Here is an 18,535-nt window from a genome sequence, read left to right as displayed (position 1 = left end):
ATTTAAAAGGTTGCCGGCCGGGCGCGGTGGCTCACGCCTGTAATCCCAGCACTTTGGGAAGCCGAGGTGGGCGGATCACGAGGTCAGGAGATCGAGACCATCCTGGCTAACATGGTGAAACCCCGTCTCTACTAAAAATACAAAAAATTAGCTGGGCGTGGTGGGGGGAACCTGTAGTCCCAGCTACTCAGGAGGCTGAGGCAGGAGAATGGTGTGAACCTGGGAGGCGGAGCTTGCAGTGAGCCAAGACTGCGCCACTGCACTCCAGCCTGGGTGACAGTGAGACTCAGACTCAAAAAAAAAAAAAAGTTGCCTTAGGACAGATTATTAAATATACAGTAAAATATTAAATAAGAATATCTGAAGATAAAATATAGCCACTATAATAATGAAATTACATATAAACAAAACTGCATGTAAATGCAACTGCAAAAATACGCTCCGAGAAGACAGAGGATTAAGGGAGATTTAAGAAATAACCTCTGAATTATTTTATTATACTTTCTATAAATGCTGTTCAGATATCTTTAATCAAGTAAGAGCTGATCACAAAACAGAACAGTAAAAATTCTAATGGATAAAGCAAAGTCAGGTCAGTCCAAGTTCTCAAATCATGTAATTTTAGACAAGTAACTTTACAGATATTGATGAGTATGATAAGGGTAAGAAAAATGTAGTATGTGCCATCTTTTGTGCTAAGTGCTTTATGAGCAATGTTTCATTTAATATTCCAGACATAATAATATTATCCTTACTCTAGAAAAGAAAAAATTGAGTCTTAGACTAAGAAATTGACTCATGATCACAACAGCTACAGAAGTAGCAGAACACAAACTAAAACAAAGGTTTTTCTAACCCGAAGTCCATGTCCTTAACTATTATGTGCACTGCTTTCCCTCAAACTCTCTAGACCTTGGTTTTCTCACCCATGACCTAAGGGGAATGCAGAGTACTCTAAACTATTCTATAGTACATTTTGGTTTTTTAAGATGTTGCCATTCTAGTTGTCTGATTCTTTTTTCCTCAAATAAAAGAACATTATATTAATAGGTCTAATTGGCCTACTTGCTGAAAGTCGATAAAGTTATCACTAATATACATAATGTAGAAATGTATTTATTAAAACAGACAAAATGGCCGCAATTTGTAAGGTAAATTTGAATGTTTAGGATATATCACTGATCTTTATGGTAGATTTCATGCCCCTTGGTGTATCTGTAAAGCAGTAAGCCATAAAGTTCTATGAGGAAGAGGGAGGAAAGCTAATAAAAATTGAATTTAAATTTCATAATCCTTTTAAATTCAAATAATGCATCGTTTTATAGGTGAAGATACTGAGGCACAAAGAGGCTGACTTGCTAGAAGTCACATCACTAGCACACAGTGACGTTAGTACTCGAACTCTATTGGTTCTAAAATCTAAGCTCTTTTCTATCCACCCTGCTTCCTGTGGTTAAATTATATTAATATATTAATATCCTTATTTCAATTTTAATATAAGAACACTAAAGATACTAATTGATTTAGCACTTTCTGGTTTATTATGATTGCCAACAAACATTTGCTGAGTATAGTAAGAACATGTGTATTAAAATAAGTACCCTAAATACAATTATGTTATCAGTAACCCTGGAGTAATAAAAATTAAGCATTACCAAATTATTAGGAACAGAGAACAAGGATGATTAGGGAAAACCTCAGGGAGATGATTATATGTGGATATGGTATTAGAGAGAAAGTTTGATTTCACCAGAAGAAATTTTTTTAAGTGTGAAAAGAAAAACAATATTCTAGGTAAAGGGAATAACATGAATGTAAGTGTGGTGCCAAAACGTGTATCCAAGGTAGGGAACGTAGTCCACATTAGGTAGAGTGTACAGTTCTTATTCTTGAATAACAGTAAATATGCTGAAGACAGCCTGGGCACAGTTGCTCACTCCTGTAATCCCTGCACTTTGAGAGGCCAAGGTGGCTGGATCACTTGAGGTCAGGAGTTCGAGGCCAGCCTGGCCAACATGATAAAACTCTGTCTCTACTAAAAATACAAAAATTAGCTGGGCATGGTGGCACGTGCCTGTAATCCCAGCTACTTGGGAGGCTGAGGCAGGAGAATCACCTGAACCCAGGAGACAGAGGTTGCAGCAAGCCAAGATTGCACCACTGCACTCCAGCCTGGGCAACAGAGTGAGACTCTGTCTCAAAAAAAAAAAAAAGAAAGAAAGAAAGAAAAGAAAATACGCTGAAGACAAACTGAGGAAGGATCTTAAATACCAAGTTAGAAGGTCTGGATTTTATCACATAGGAAATGAGAAGCCACCACACGTTTTCTAGTAGAGAAATAAAAGGAACCGAGCAATGCTTTAACCAGATTAAATTGGGAGTTGTGTACAAGTTTCAATGGAATTGATAATTGCCAGGAAGACGGGAGATCAGTTAAAAGGTTTTGACATTTATATAGATTGTGACATCAAAGAAAAAAACAGAAATTCTCCTGACTTCTGAAAATTTTGATTAAAACACATATAAAGTATATATTATATAATATATAAATAGCTACTACACTTCAGCTCTGAAACAACCCATAATATAATCTCCCTCTCTAACCATAACGTTTTACCTTTAGTTCTTACTATGTCATCTCATTATACCAGTTTATGTATCTGTGACTAGTCTCCTGACCTCTCTACTTCCTTTGGATAAATCAGCCCTTTCCTGGCCTCATTTTATTCCAGCCACATGGTAAACATATATTTGAACTACTCTCTCACTAGCACTCTGAACCTGAATCAGTGTTGAAATCTACCCTCTTTTCTTAACTCAAAGGGCTGGCAAAAGCCTCACAACAGCGTCATAATAAACTTAAGGATTCTAGTATCAGTCACTTATGAACCTTTCAAATGAACACCTCTTACTCTTTAACTGATATTTAACATCTAATAATATTAAATATCACCTCTCTTCCTGAAATTCTTGGGATTTAGATCAGTTGCAATTAATTACTCTCTTAATATTACCCTAAAAATAAACTGTGGGAAAAAAAATTTTAAATAAAAATAAGCTGTGGGAGTCAGCATTTTTAAATTTTAAAAGAAGGTTTCATTTAATGCTAATGTTAACTTCCTTGATTGTAATGCACTAGATGCTAAACAGAAGGTTTCTATAGAAATATGTCAATATTTTATTATAAAATATTCAGTTGGGGCAATAAAGTCCTAATTAAGAAAAAACAAACAAGGAAAGCTACAAATCAAAGGAAGCTAAAATGCTGCCCTAGGAAAATGAATAAAATATGCTATAAGCATTAGTAGACAAAATTATGATGATAAAGCCTTTAAAAATAAATAAAATTTCTCTCTAGCCTCTGCAAAATGTTAAACTTAACAAATGAACCAGTTTTCAAAAAAAAAGATTGAACATAAATACAAACGATCGATATGTGAATTTATACTTCTAGTAATTAATGCTTCTGGATTTAATGAGTTAAATTAAAACAATTAAAACAGAGTTGAAGAAGCAGGATCATGGAGTAAACAATTTAGTAGAAATTTATTTATCTGTTATTTAAGAGAATTTTTCAAACATGATATAAAGTTCATGATTGTAATTCAGATTTTATCACTTAGAATTTTCTAATGTGGATAAAGGCCCTGGTAAAGTTTTTCTTTAGGTAATATATGTCCTTACACACAACAGAAATTAACACTTAAAATAAAATTAAAAAGCATCAGTTACTTAAGAGAACCATCCTTTATCAAAAAACTCTCCATATCTGGAAGACTCTACAAATCCTACAAATATCAATAAAAAATTTAAGCAAGATGCCTAAAAACTCTACCAAGGCTATATATATGTGGTATGTGGTGTATGTGGGTGTGTGTGTGTGTGTGTTTGTGTGTGTGTGTATATATATATATGTATATATACACATATATATATATATATATACACACACATAATTTTTTTTTTTTTTTTTTTTTTAGAGACGGAGTCTTTCTATTGCCCAGGTTGGAGGGCACTGGCACAATCTCAGCTCACTGCAACCTCAACCTCCTGGGTTCAAGTGATTCTCCTGCTTCAGCCTCCCGAGTAGCTGGGATTACAGGTGTGTGCCACCACGCCCAGCTATTTTTGTATTTTTAGTAGAGACGGGGTTTTGCCATGTTGGCCAGGCTAGTCTCAAACTCCTGACCTCAGGTGATCCACCCACCTCGGCCTCCCAAAGTGCTGGGATTACAGGCGTGAGCCACTGCGCCCAGCCTACCAAGGCTACATTTTCATACTCTTTCCTTAATAATTCATTACAATCTCAAGTAATTTACTTTTATATATATTTCCAAATGTGGAATCACCTTAACCTTTCTGTCATTTTCTGGTAAAAATAAAAACTCAAAAAAGATGACGTTCAGAATTTAATATATTTAGGCCTATAATTTCAGTTGTAAATTAAAAGTAATTTTCATTTTAAATGTTTTTTAAATCATTTAAAGCAATATTTTAAAAGTATTTGAATAACTAGCTACAAGTATAAGATACGATTCATTTAAAATGTTAACATTCAACTGGCTAGCAAAAGAAATAATAATTTCAAATTATATATGTTTTCTAAGTCAATTCTCATTCTCAGAGAAAACCAAACTTCCTTAAAAGCTTAACTATCATTTTGGTCTTACTGTGATCAATGTGGTCAATCTTGTGACATCACTGTTGGGAAACCTGCAATAGGAAAACAAGAATTAGCAATCAGCCGAAGCATACTTAAGAAATTTCAGAAACTAAAAAGTTTGCTTAAAATTTGTGTCTTTCTTGATGCTGTAAGTCATATTGAAATTAACCTACAGTATCAAGGTCCATATAATCAGTATGACAAAAATAAGCATACAGGACTGGAGTTTATTTATAGATCATTATTTATTATAGCATGGCAGATCATGTTTTTGTTTATAATCACCAACACCCTAGGGTGAACATATTAAAAATAAGCTGTAGGACATTTGGGTTACAAGTTTTATTTGTCTTCAAATTATGTACTCAGAAGAGAAAAACAATGTCTTAAGTATGTCACAAACTGAAGACAATTAGGTATTATTTATAAATACTTTTCTGTCTATGATTATCAGTACAGATTAGAACCAAAATGTCATCTACTTAACACTGGAGACATTACCACATGTTAATATTTATGAATAGTGACAAAATTATCAAAAGATTGAAAATATTACTGGGAATAATTCAGAAGAGGAAAAAACTATTTTTTAAGCTATAAATGGCTTCAAGTTTATCCTTGTGAAATCTTAATTTTTGGAATTTTTTTGTTGTTTTTTTGAGACAGGGTCTCACTCTCACCCAGGCTGGAGTGCAATGGCGCAATCTTGGTTCACTGCAACCGCTGCCTCATGGGTTCAAGTGATTCTTGTGCCTCAGCCTCCTGTGTAGATGGGACTACAAGTGTGCACCACCATACCCAGCTAACTTTTTGTATTTTTTGTAGAGACACGGTTTTGCTATGTTGGCCAGCCTAGTCTCAAACTTCCGGCCTCAAGTGATCCACCTACTATGACCTCCCAAAGTACTGGGATTACAGGCATGAGCCACCGGACCCAGCCTGGAAATTTCTTTATTAACAAGGTCTAATTTGAGATGAGCCCTTAAACATTTAGTGTTAAAAAGTAACGCATGGTTATGGCATTTTAAGGTTCATAATGGGCTTTCATGTATTATTTCATCAGATCCTCATAACGATTCCTTCAGAGGGGCAGGAAAGAGATATTCCTTATTATAGAGTCCAGGAAAACAGAATTTAGAAATGATACGTGACTTGCCTAAGCACAAAGAACTGAATTTTTCCTGGTTTCTCTTTTACCTCAGACCTTTCACCTAGTCCGTCCTACCAACTACTCTTCCTCACTCTATCCTTAATTTTACCTTGCTAGTTCATGATTACTGGCTCTCCTATATTACCATTATAGCCTCCCTACTTCTGTTCTTTTTTTTTTTTTCCTGCCTCAGCCTCCTGAGTAGCTGGGGACTACAGGTGTGTGTCACTACACCTGGCTAATTAATTTTTTTTTTTTTTTTGGAGAGACGGAGTCTTACCATGTTGCCCAGGCTGGTCTCAAATACCTACCTCTGTTCTTAAAGCAAGTTAATCAGATCACATCGTTCCCTTACTCAAAACTGTACAATGGCTTTAGCAGCTCTTAGAATAAAACCCACAATACTTATTATCATGACCTCTTAGGCCCTTTGTTACCTGGTGCCCTGACTGCATTTCCTGCTTCTACCATGTTCCAGTCACAATCACCCTTTTGATAATCCTCAAACATATCAAATTTGTTCCACTTCAGGGCCTTGACACTTGCTCTTCCCTCTGCCTGGAGCAATTGTTCTCCATATCTTCACAAGACTGGTTTTCTCACTTCAGTCGGGTCTCATAACAAACACCACCTCCTCAGAGAGGCCTTCCTTTACCACCAGAGGCTGCTGTTAGCTTTAACGCCATGAAGGAAGATCACTGGAGCACAAGTTTAGTACCTGGAACCCAATAGCTAATTAGCTGCTGAATGAATGAGTGAACAGGTATTTATCAAGTTCCTACTGCATCCAGCATTATGTCAAGAGCTACAAAGGATCCTAAAGAAAGTTTAAATAAAAACTCTTCAAGAATTACTATCTATTTAAATTAAATATGCCATAACAATTTGGTATACGTTTTTAAGTCACTGCAAGAAGCATTTGGGAAGCTTAAAAAAAAAAGCAAGGCAGGGGGTGATGGGAAAGCGGGGGTAGTGAAATAAAGAGGTACAATAATGAGGGTCTGGATAGTGAAGAAGAGGAAATGCAGAAGGAATGGGAAACCCAAATCTTAAATGGTGAAACCAGAAGACTTCATGCTAAACTAAGTATTAGGAACAAGGATAGCAAAAGAGTGAAAGATTATTTCAAAGGTTCTCACTCACATAATGAAAGAAATCTGAAGTGGCAGGGTGGGGTGACTTTTGTTTAGAACAATAGGACAGGCCAGTGTCACCATAGGCCATTCAAATGAAGATGCTTCCCACCAGCAGGTAGAAATTTACTTATTTATTTATTTATTTGTTGAGACGGAGTTTTGCTCTTGTTGCCCAGGCTGGAGTACAATGGCGCGATCTCGGCTCACCGCAACCTCCGCCTCCCAGGTTCAAGCAATTCTCCTGCCTCAGCCTCCCGAGTAGCTGGGATTACAGGCATGCGTCACCATGCCTGGCTAATTTTTTTTATATCTTTAGTAGAGACGGGGTTTCTCCATGTTGGTCAGGCTGGTCTTGAACTCCTGACCTCAGGTGATCCGCCCACCTCGGCCTCCCAAAGTGCTGGGATTACAAGCGTGAGCCACCGCGCCCGGCTCCAGCAGGTAGAAATTTAGAAGAGTCCAAGATTTGAAAATCAGTTATATAAAAGTACAGTTCAAGCCAAGACTGTGGGCAAGTTCACCAAGGGAATATGAAGAAAAAAACAGAACAGCCAGCATAATTTGGCAGAGACCTATAAGTAGGGCCCATGGGAAATAAGAGAAGTGGAATTGCAGGGTTTTTTGTTTTGTTTAAGTTCAAGAAGTAGAGACATAGAAAATACAATGAATAAAGGCACGTGAAGAAAGATTTCCAAAGAGGAAAACATGTTGAACAGTTTTAGAGGGGTAAAAGTGTTAAGAGGGGTAAAAGAAGATAAGACAGGAAACATTCTCTCTAAACTAACCTTCTCTACCCCTATCATACCAAATTAGATCAGAAGGTAGCTACATAGGCCAGGCACGGGTGGTTCACGCCTGTAATCCCAGCACTTTGGGAGGCTGAGGCAAGCAGATTGCTTGAGCCCATGAGTTCAAAACCATCCTGGGCAACATGGTGAAACCCTATCTCTACAAAAAATAGAAAAATTGGCAAGACATGGTGGCACACGCCTGTAGTCCTGCCCAGCTACTCATGAGGCTGAGGTAGGAGGATCACCTGAGCCCAAGGAGGTCAAGGCTGCAGTGAGCCCTGATTGTACTACTGCACTCTATCTTGGGTGAAGGAGTAACCCTGTCTAAGAAAAAAAAAAGAAGATGGTCACGTAGATAAAACACATTACTCTCTCTGTATCCAAAAAACTGCTTTCAAGGACCTACTTGCCTAACATTAAGCTCTCAACTTTAATCAATGCAAAAACAGTCTTTTGATGGTAACAGAGTCAATACAAGAAGTCTTGTGAAGGAAAAAACTACTTCTATAAAACCCTGTGATATAAAACAGGTATTAAAACTATTGTAAACAGTCACACTCAAACTATGCATATCTGAATAAAAGATAAATTCCATTTTACTTTTGATTTTTTGGAAAAATTATACGTTAATTAAGGATAGATCTACAGTTAAAAATATACAGTTTACTTAAAGCACTGAAGCTCATAGGATAAAAAACTAGTAAAGGCATTCCTTCCTCATGGTAGCAATTTTTATACATAACTTACTAGGTACTTGCAATTGCATGAGGAAAAAAATACGTGAAATTAAAATTACACTAGAGGATAAAGCCAGACTAATCTTAAAGCTGCTCATAAAAATCCTAAGTGGCTTTTACAAGCAAAAGGTAATTCTTTCAAATCATTTCAAAACTAAGAAACATATTCAAATTACACATATAAAAAGTAATGTTACATTTTATGAAAACATAATTCAACTAATGTATTGGTTATATGCTATTTCTCTACAAGTCACTGTTTTAGTAAATATGCACAGAGAAAAATCTCAATAATATTAACTCCCAGAAAACACCTACAAATGTTACCTACCTACCAATGTGGGAAAAGAATTTTAAGTCATGATATGCAATCCTATGAGTATTTTTTCAGAAAGCAATCAGCACGTACTATCTTTATTTTTCCTCATGCTCTGCCCCAAAACAAAGTCTTTCTTTATGTACTCAATTTTAACATACTCAAGTCTTAACCTTTCCTTGACTATACTACATACCTACAAACTAAAGATATTTATCCATACCTACTTCAATAAAAAGTCAATGAAATAAATGAATACCTATCTGCATTTTCTCACTTTGCTCCATCTTAACACAGAAGTAATGCTGATTAATCCTGAAATTCGTTTGTAATCATCACAAAATATTTAATCATTCATTTATATATCAGTTTGATTTTGTGTGTGCTCTATGCTCTTTTCAAGGTATGGTTATACAATAAAAAAATTATTTTCAAAATTTACATGTGAAAAATAATCTCACAAATCATGCGCTATTTGTAGACTGTATCAGTGTTGTTATCTTGGATTATGGACCACGGACATGGAGAAGTTAAGGACTTTTATCATTCTCTTTTTAAAGTGTCAACTGTACATATTTTGGCATTTATTTTTAAGGTTTATAAAACAACTTTTTTTTTTTTTTGGGGGGGATGGAGTCTTGCTCTGTCACCCAGGCTAGAGTGCAGTGGTGCGATCTCTGCCTCAGCCTCCTGAGTAGCTAGGACTACAGGCGCCCGCCACCACGCCCAGCTAATTTTTGTACTTTTAGTAGAGATGGGATTTCACCATCTTGGCCAAGTTGGTCTCGAACTCCTGACCTCATGATCCACCCGTCTTGGCCTCCCAAAGTGCTGGGATTACAGGCATGAGCCACCGCACCCAGCTAAAACCCTAACTTGCTAATCATTTCAAATACTGACTTCTTAAATTTGAAGATTATTATTCAGTATGGAAGAAAAATCACAGATAGGATATAAGCAATACTTTTTTGGCAGGAGGGGAGGATACTTGAAAATAATAGAAAACTATATATTGGGAAACTGTTGACAATGTGATCCATCCAGTGTTGTGCAACAGAACTTTCTGCAATGATGGGAATGTTCAGTGTCTATGCTGTCCAATATATACCTGCTATGATTTGGATATGGTTTGTTTGTACCCACCAAATCTCATGTTGAAATTTTATCCCCAGTGTGATATTGCAGGTAAGTGGGACATAAGGTAAGGTGTTTGGGTCATGGGGGTAGATCCCCCATGAATGGCCTGGTGCTGTTCTGGCAGTAATGAGTGAGTACTTACTCGAAGACTTGATTGGTTCTCTAGGGAATGGATTAGTTCCTGTGAGAATGAGTTGTTATAAAGCCAAGACACCTTTGGGTTTGGTCCCTCTCACCCATGCCAGCTTCCCCTTTGACCTTCTCCACCATATTTTGATGTAGCCCTCACCAGAAGCTGAGCTGATGACAGCACCATGCCTCTTGTACAGCCTGCAGAACTGTTAGCTTAACAAACCTCTTTTCTTTATAAACTACACAGCTTTAAGTATTACTTTACAGCAACACAAAATAGACTAAGACAGTAGCCTATAACCAAATGTGGCTACTGAGCACTTGTAATATGCCTGGTGTTACTAAGGAACTAACTTTTAAATATTATTTAGTTTTAATTACTCAAATGTAAATAGCCACATGTGGCTTATGGCTACCATATCAGATGGTACTACTATGTATTTCAGAAACCATACCTGGACTGAACTGTAAATGGTGCTCCTAAATATTTGAAAAATTATTTTCTCCATTTTTTTATAACTGGAAAAAGAAAACCTCAATTCTATTTGGTAGGGTATGTACATTTCAATAAAACTGCTCCAAATTGGGAGGAGAGGAATTCTTATATCTTCAAATGTCTTTCAAGTTTATGTTTGGGGAAACAGGTTTATTTTACCATAGAATCTTTAATGTATAATAGAGCTTATGTGGGAAATGAATCTGGGTTTTGGAGAACTGAGTTTTAAACCTCTTCAGATTGCATCATTATTGCTTGGTATTTAAAAGCTGCAATTTGCTTTACTTTGGTCAGCTGGGCAGAACTGCTTTACTTTGTTTTCTCATGTACCATTATGACTAAAACTAAATTTACATTTCCATAAATTACTAAGAGGTATCAATAATTACACCATCCTTTCTGGAAAAAACTGGCATTCCATCAAAATGCATTACATTCTTCATTTGTATCACTTGTCTTTATTGTTCTGTGTGACTGAAACTTCTCTAAAAAAAGGTATAATTCCCATAGGTTGAATCACAAAATTTTCAGACGGCTAACAAAAGCCTTATTACGTGAAGTTTAGCGAGAGCTGAGATGACAACTTCATTGTTTTGCTGGTGATAAAAAACCATGGAAACAAAACATAACTGGCTATTAGACTTGGTAAATTTAAAAAACACACACACACATAAGCTGCCTGTTTTTCCACACTTTACCACTCTATTCTTTCAACACTGGTTAGCACTTCTCAACATCTTTACTCATTCCCTCTTAAGTTTCCATTTTAGAGCCATAAATGGGCTTACAGCAGAGGAAGGAGGTAGTAGCACTGCCAACTGCTATTGAAACATTCTTGAGGTTAATGTATACACAATATTCAAAAGTGAACCAATCACTTGGGTGAAGTAATACAATGAAGTTTCATTTGAGCAAAACTTTGTGTTGTTTTAGTTATATATACTTTTATTTATCTAACAACAAGTTTTTAGTGAATTCAAATTATAGCAACCCACAGTGAGCTTTGGGTTAAACCTTTAGGAATTAATATTAAGTTAAAGCACATTGCCTGATTACATAAATTTTTAGTTTTTTATATCAAAATTAGAGTCCATTTTGGTCCTGTCCACAAATGCCAAATTGACAGATAATTTGACCCTCACAAGATTGCTTTTTTTTTTTTTTTTTTTGAGACGGAGTCTTGCTCTGTCACCCAGGCTGGAGTGCAGTGGCGCAATCTCGGCTCACTGCAAGCTCCGCCTCCCGGGTTCACGCCATCCTCCTGCCTCAGCCTCCGGAGTAGCTGGGACTACAGGTGCCTGCCACCACGCCCGGCTAATTTTTTTTGTATTTGTAGTAGAGATAGGGTTTCACTGTGGTCTCGATCTCCTGACCTCGTGATCCACCCGCCTCGGCCTCCCAAAGTGCTGGGATTACAAGCATGAGCCACCGCGCCCGGCCACAAGATTGTTTTTTTTAAAAAAATCACTCAAATAAGCCAGCAATCAAGACAAACATAAGGTAACAGTTTCATAAAGTTTTCAAGCACCATAGCTAAAGAACAGACATGATGCTATTCCAACCCACACCTTCAAAAATCAATTTCAGATTATGGCTGTGAAGACTGGAAAAATAATCATGCAATCTAATAATACAGAGGTCAAAGAAATATTTAGTTAGGTCAAATAACTAAAGTTATCATTACTAATAAATACTAAGTTTCAGAAAATTTGTATTTTACTGTTTTTATTCAAAGAACATTGCTGTGAATATTTAGAGAAATTAAATGATTACTGCTCTTGGTTTTTCCTAGAACGTAGAATAATTTCATCACAAACAAAAAATTTGGTTTAATGTTTTCAACAGGGACTACATAATCCTGGTCCTTACTCAGAATTTTGGCATATATTCATTATGTACCTTAGGCAATCTATCAGTATTTCTTCAGTTTGCAATACAATAATTATCAGCTTCACAAGGGATATTGTGAAGTTTAGTTAATTATGTTTATAACATTTTTTGAGGGTCACAGATGAAAGAGGAGTGTAAGGCATACATACAATTAATTTATAGTACTTGGTGAAAAAATGCCACTTAAAAATATTTAACAGCAACAACATGGACAAACCTTAAAGACATTATATGTTAAGTAAAATAAGCCAGTCACAAAAGGACAAATACAATATGATTCTACACATATGTGGTACCCAGAATAGCCAAATTCATAGAGACAAAAAGTAAAATGATAATTGCCAGGGACTAGGGGAAGGAGGAGTGGAAGTTATTATTTAATATGTACAGAGTTTCAGTTTTGGAAGATGAAAAAAAGTAATGGTTGTACGACAATATGAATGAATATACTTAATGCCACTGAATACACTTTAAAATGGCTAAAATGGTAAATTTAATGTTATGTATATTTTACCACAATAAAATAACAAGTGTGAAAATCAGAATATGAATCACAAGCCAATTTTAACATTTTCTGATTCACTCATTAAGACATGAATCGAATAATTCTTTTGTTCATTCAGTAAATATTTATCAAATGATTTCTATGTGGCAGGTACTGTGTTAGACCTGGGAGTATAGCAGTGAACAAGACAAAGTTTCTGCTTCATAGAATTTACATTTTAGCAGTAGAGACCTACAAAATCAGTTTTGTAAACTATCCTTCTTATAGTGATAAGTACTACACTGAAGGGTAAAGAGATGAAATGATGGCAAGGAGGTATCTCTGAGAAGATAATTACCCTGAGAATGAAGTAAAAAGGAACACTCCAGATAGAACAGAAGTGCCAAGGCCCTGAGTTGAGAAGGCCTGGTGTTTTAAAAAAATGACAAGAATGCCCAGGGCTAGTGCAGAGTAAGATGGGGGGGTGGGTAGGAGAGCAAGGCAGAGACCATGGAGAGCCTGGAAAGCAATAGTAAATACTCTAGATGTTATTCCACATGTGCTGAAAGCCATATGGGATGTTATGACTAAGTGAATGATGTGATTTGATTTAAGAAAACAATAACACTCTAGCCACTGTATATGGAATAATCTTGGGGATATGGGAGAGAAAGGAGAATCAAAACACAGTGACCAGCTGAGCAACTGTAGTAACTCAGGTAGAAATAAGAAGACTATCACGGTAGCCGTACTGGTGGTGAAAAAAGTGATTATTTTTGATATTTGATTGCTGATGACTAAACAAGAAAAAAAAAGAGAACAATTAAGGATGATTCCAAGGTTTTGGTCAGATCAACTGGGTAAATGACATTGCCAAATTTTGAGATAAAGAGCAATGGGATAGGAATAGGATTGCTGGTGGTGGTAGTGGTAATAGCAGTAAGGAACCAAGAGTGTGATCTTGACAAAGTTAAGTGCTCGAGTAAAGAGTTTCAGGAAAGACAACATGACAAATTGTGACAAATGCTGCCGGGAAAACAACATGAGGACTGAGAAATGACCACTGGATTTAGCAAGAAAAATTACTTTATTTTTTGAGGCAGAGTCTCACTCTGTCACCCAAGCTGGAGTGAAGTGGTACGATCTTGGCTCACTGCAACCTTCGCCTCATGGGTTCAAGTGATTCTCCCACCTCAGCCTCCCGAGTAGCTGGGATTAGAGGTGTGCACCACCACAATCAGCTAATTTTTGTTTTTTGTTTTTTTTTGTTTTTTTTTTGAGACGGAGTCTCGCTCTGTCGCCCTGGCTGGAGCGCAGTGGCGCAATCTCGGCTCACTGCAAGCTCCACCTCCCGGGTTCACGCCATTCTCCTGCCTCAGCGTCTCCGAGTAGCTGGGACTACAGGCGCCCGCCACCACGCCCGGCTAATTTTTTGTATTTTTTAGTAGAGACGGGGTTTCACTGTGTTAGCCAGGATGGCCTCAATCTCCTGACCTCGTGATCCGCCCGCCTCGGCCTCCCAAAGTGCTAGGATTACAAGCGTGAGCCACCGCGCCCGGCCTAATTTTTGTAATTTTAGTAGAGACGGGGTTTCACCATGTTGGCCAGGCTGGTCTCGAACTCCTGACCTCAGATGATCTGCCTGCCTTGGCCTCCCAAAGTGCTGGGATTACAGGCATGAGCCACCATGCTGGCCTCAAGATAAATTTCACTGGTGTCCATGACAAGAATGTTGTCAGTGAAGTGGTAAGGACAAAAGAATGAATACAGTAAAAAGCAGAGAAAGTGAGATGAGGATATGAAAGCAGCATATATGGACAACTCTGACGGAGTTTTGCTTTGAAGGGTGGTAAAGAAATGGTACCATCCCTGGATGGGGAGTGGAGTCTTCAAAGTTATTTTTGTATTAAAATGGGAGACAGTATAACACATATGCTGATGAGATGATCTGGAGAGAGAAAAATTGATGGCAAAAATTGCAGAAGCAAAATCAGTGATTACTAAGCATCTAATAAATGCTTAAGGCCAGGCACGGTGGCTCACACCTGTAATCCCAGCACTTTGGGAGGCCAAGGTGGAGGGATCACGAGGTCAGGATTTCAAGACCAGCCTGACCAATATGGTGAAACCCCATCTTTACAAAAAATACAAAAATTAGCCAGGTGTTGTGGCACGTGCCCATAGTCCCAGCTACTTCGGAGGCTGAGGGAGGAGAATCGCTTGAACCCGGGAGGGCGAGGTTGCAGTGAGCTGAGATTGCACCACTGCATTCCTGCCTGGGCAACAGAGCGAGACTCCAGTCTCAAAAAAAAAAAAAGAAAAAGAAAGAAAGCTTGTATCTGTCCTTGCTGCTGGAAATACAAAGGTAATAAATATAAGACATGAAACTAATTGAAGGATTATATGGAAACTATATTGAAAATCATGAAGGGAAATACCACAAATAGATAATTAAAAAATCATTTAGAAACAATATTATTTGGTAATAGGCTGCCATGTTAAAAATATTACATAAAGCAATGTTGACTTTTTTGTTTTTGAGAAGGAGTTTCACTCTTGTTGCCCAGGCTGGAGTGCAATGGCTCGATCTGGGCTCACAGCAACCTCCGCCTCCCAGGTTCAAGCGATTCTCCTGCCTCAGCCTCCCGAGTATCTGAGATTACAGGCATGCACCACCATGTCTGGCAAATTTCGTATTTTTAGTAGAGACAGGGTTTCTCCAAGCTGGTCAGGCTGGTTTCAAACTCCTGACCTCAGGTGATCCACCCGCCTCAGCCACTCAAAGTGCTGGGATTACAGGTGTGACCCACCGCGCCTGGCAATGTTGACATACCTTACGATGTCACAGCAATGTCCTTCTAAGCTATATACATGCAGTTGCACAGTGTAAAAATGTCATGTACAGCCTTTGATTTGATTAATCACAGTTGGATTTAGACTGAATCAACCTTAGACAAAAAGCAAAGCCAGCAATTTAAGAAAACATCTCCACTGTGCTTCCCCTTCTCCCTCTGCAGTATTGACCCATTTCCATTTTTGAATTTTCAGTATCCCTGAATTCTATAATTCACCACCTTACAACAGGAGGCCATTCACATATCAATCATTTACATAAATTTTCATCATCTCCAGTTTCCTTCCCTTTGCTTATTTAACTATTTGCCACTTGTTCTCTTGCCTCCTTAAAAAAGTTAAGAATTTGAAAGTTATAAAGACCACTAATGACATACTTGTGTAAATTAATATAGATAAGTTACTCAAACACACATTTGCATTTTTAGCTTTTCCCACTCTAATTATAAGATCCTTTTAAACCTTTTGTAATTTTATATCCTTTACTGTTCTAAAATAAGATGTGAGGTAACATACTAAGGTACATAACATACAGGTTAAATGCAAACTAAGGAAATGCAGAAAGAAAAATAAGATGAGGTTAAGAATAATGGTGGAATTAAAAATGCATTCAGGGGCCAGGCGTGGTGGCTCACACCTATAATCCCAGCACTTTGGGAAGCTGAGGTGAGTGATCACCTGAGGTCAGGAGTTTCAGACCATCCTGGCCAACATGATGAGACCTTGTTTCTACTAAAAATACAAAAATTAGCCAGGCATGGTGGTGTGCACCTGTAGTCCCAGCTACTCGGGAAGCTGACGCAGGAGAATCGCTTGAACCTGGGAAGCAGAGGTTGCAGTGAGCCGAGATCATACCACTGCACCTCAGCCTGGGCAACAGAGTGAGACACAGTCTCAAAGGAAAAAAAAAAATTCATTCAACAAGACCCTGTAACCTTTGTTACTGGGGGGGACCTATAAATACATGGCTTTTAGTTTCCTGTTCATCAGTGCAAAGAAGAAATGGCTGTCATATACAGCTTTTATTTGTTTATATCACTTACAGTATTCATAAGGTAAAAATCATTTTCTTGAAAGAAGCACAGTTTTTTGTTACTGAGACCTGAGGCAAATCATTCTACTGAATTGTCAAAGATACTCCAGCAATAAATTCAATGTGTTTTGTAGGACTATTTCTTTTTTTTTTTTTTTTTGAGACGGAGTCTCGCTCTGTCGCCCAGACTGGAGTGCAGTGGCGCAATCTTGGCTCACTGCAAGCTCCGCCTCCCGGGTTCACGCCATTCTCCTGCCTCAGCCTCTCCGAGTAGCTGGGACTACAGGCGCCCGCCACCACGCCTGGCTAATTTTTTGTATTTTTAGTAGAGACGGGGTTTCACCGTGGTCTCGATCTCCCGACGTCGTGATCCGCCCGCCTCGGCCTCCCAAAGTGCTGGGATTACATGCGTGAGCCACCGCGCCCGGCCAGGACTATTTCTTTAACATCTTTCAGAGTTCGTCAATGGCATATTGCTTGGGTATTTTAGCTAAAATAAGAGGGTTTGAGAATGTTGCACATTATTTTAATTCCAGGATGAGTTTGAAATATCCAGAGTAGCAGTATTCCACATGTTTCAGGTATTCTTCCCTAAAATATTACAATTTAAAAATCAGGCTGGGCGTGGTGGCTCACGCCTGTAATCACAGCACTTACGGAGGCCACAGCAGGCAGATCACAAGGTCAAGAGATTGAGACCATCCTGACCAACATGGTGAAACCCCATCTCTACTAAAAAATACAAAAATTAACTAGGCATGGTGGCACACGCCTGTAGTCCCAGCTACTCGGGAGGCTGAGGCAGGAGAATTGCTTGAACCTGGGAGGCGGAGGTTGCCATGAGCCAAGATTGTGCCACTGCACTCCAGCCTGGGGAAAGAGCGAGACTCGGTCTCAAAAAACTAAAAATAAATAAACATAAAAATCACAATAAATTTTTTTGAGATAAAACTCACCATTTTAATCTCTGGCAAGTGTACAATTTGGTGGTTTTAGTACATTCACAATGTTGTGCAACCATAACCACTATCTAATTCCAGAACATTTTATCATTCCCAAAAGAAACAACATACCAATTAAGCAGTCACTCTCCATTCCTTGGTCTGTCTCTGGTGAATTCTCTTCCTCCTCACCCATCAGATGTATTGCCTAGCTAATGAACAGCTGATGTCCATAGAAAATCATACTGTTAACATTCAACAAAAACTTAAAATTGTCAAATAATCAGAAAAAGGTAGATATTAAAGCAGCATGCAGCCTTTCAACAAAAACTGTGAAAATCAATAGATTATAGCTTGAAAAAGAAAAAGTATGTAATTTTTTCATCATGACTGGATTAAGGCATGCAACAAAAAAATTATCACTCAGATGAATCAACTGCTGAAAATGATTAAATTTGCATTTATATGTATTTAACTATAAATTATTTAAATGAGTTCTTAAGTTCTCGTTCATGAGAAAGGAGTTCATACAGACTGAAAAGTGAAAAAAAAAAAGCTCTTTTATTTTGGAACTTTAAAAGTAATACTAGTTTTATTCTCTTTCAACAGTGGCTAAGATGGTTGCCTGGATTGACAGTGCCTGAATTACTCTGGACTGAACAGGCAATATGTTTCTTTAAAGTTATAGGAATAGAAGATACTGATATATGCTCAAACTAATTAATCAGATTCGATTAGTAGCTAAAGTGAAAATAACACTTCTGAGTTTCCTAATT

The 18,535-nt window shown here is 37.6% G+C and overlaps 1 protein-coding gene across 14 annotated transcripts in view; it reads right to left on the bottom strand.

Moving 5' to 3' along the window:
• BAZ2B (bromodomain adjacent to zinc finger domain 2B) overlaps positions 1–18,535 on the bottom strand; it is a 419,408-nt gene that overhangs the window by 255,823 nt on the left and 145,050 nt on the right. For all 14 annotated transcript variants that reach the window (XM_063645961.1, XM_063645969.1, XM_063645960.1 and 11 more), the window contains one exon: positions 4,671–4,713. The gene's annotated coding sequence lies outside the window, so the exon portion shown is untranslated. The remainder of the gene's footprint in view (positions 1–4,670; positions 4,714–18,535) is intronic.

The sequence above is a fragment of the Symphalangus syndactylus genome, chromosome 9, assembly GCF_028878055.3.
Source record: "Symphalangus syndactylus isolate Jambi chromosome 9, NHGRI_mSymSyn1-v2.1_pri, whole genome shotgun sequence".
NCBI classification, from domain to species: Eukaryota; Metazoa; Chordata; class Mammalia; order Primates; family Hylobatidae; genus Symphalangus; species Symphalangus syndactylus.
Note: the sequence above shows the minus strand (reverse complement) of the source record. Positions and strands in the feature narration are given on the sequence as shown.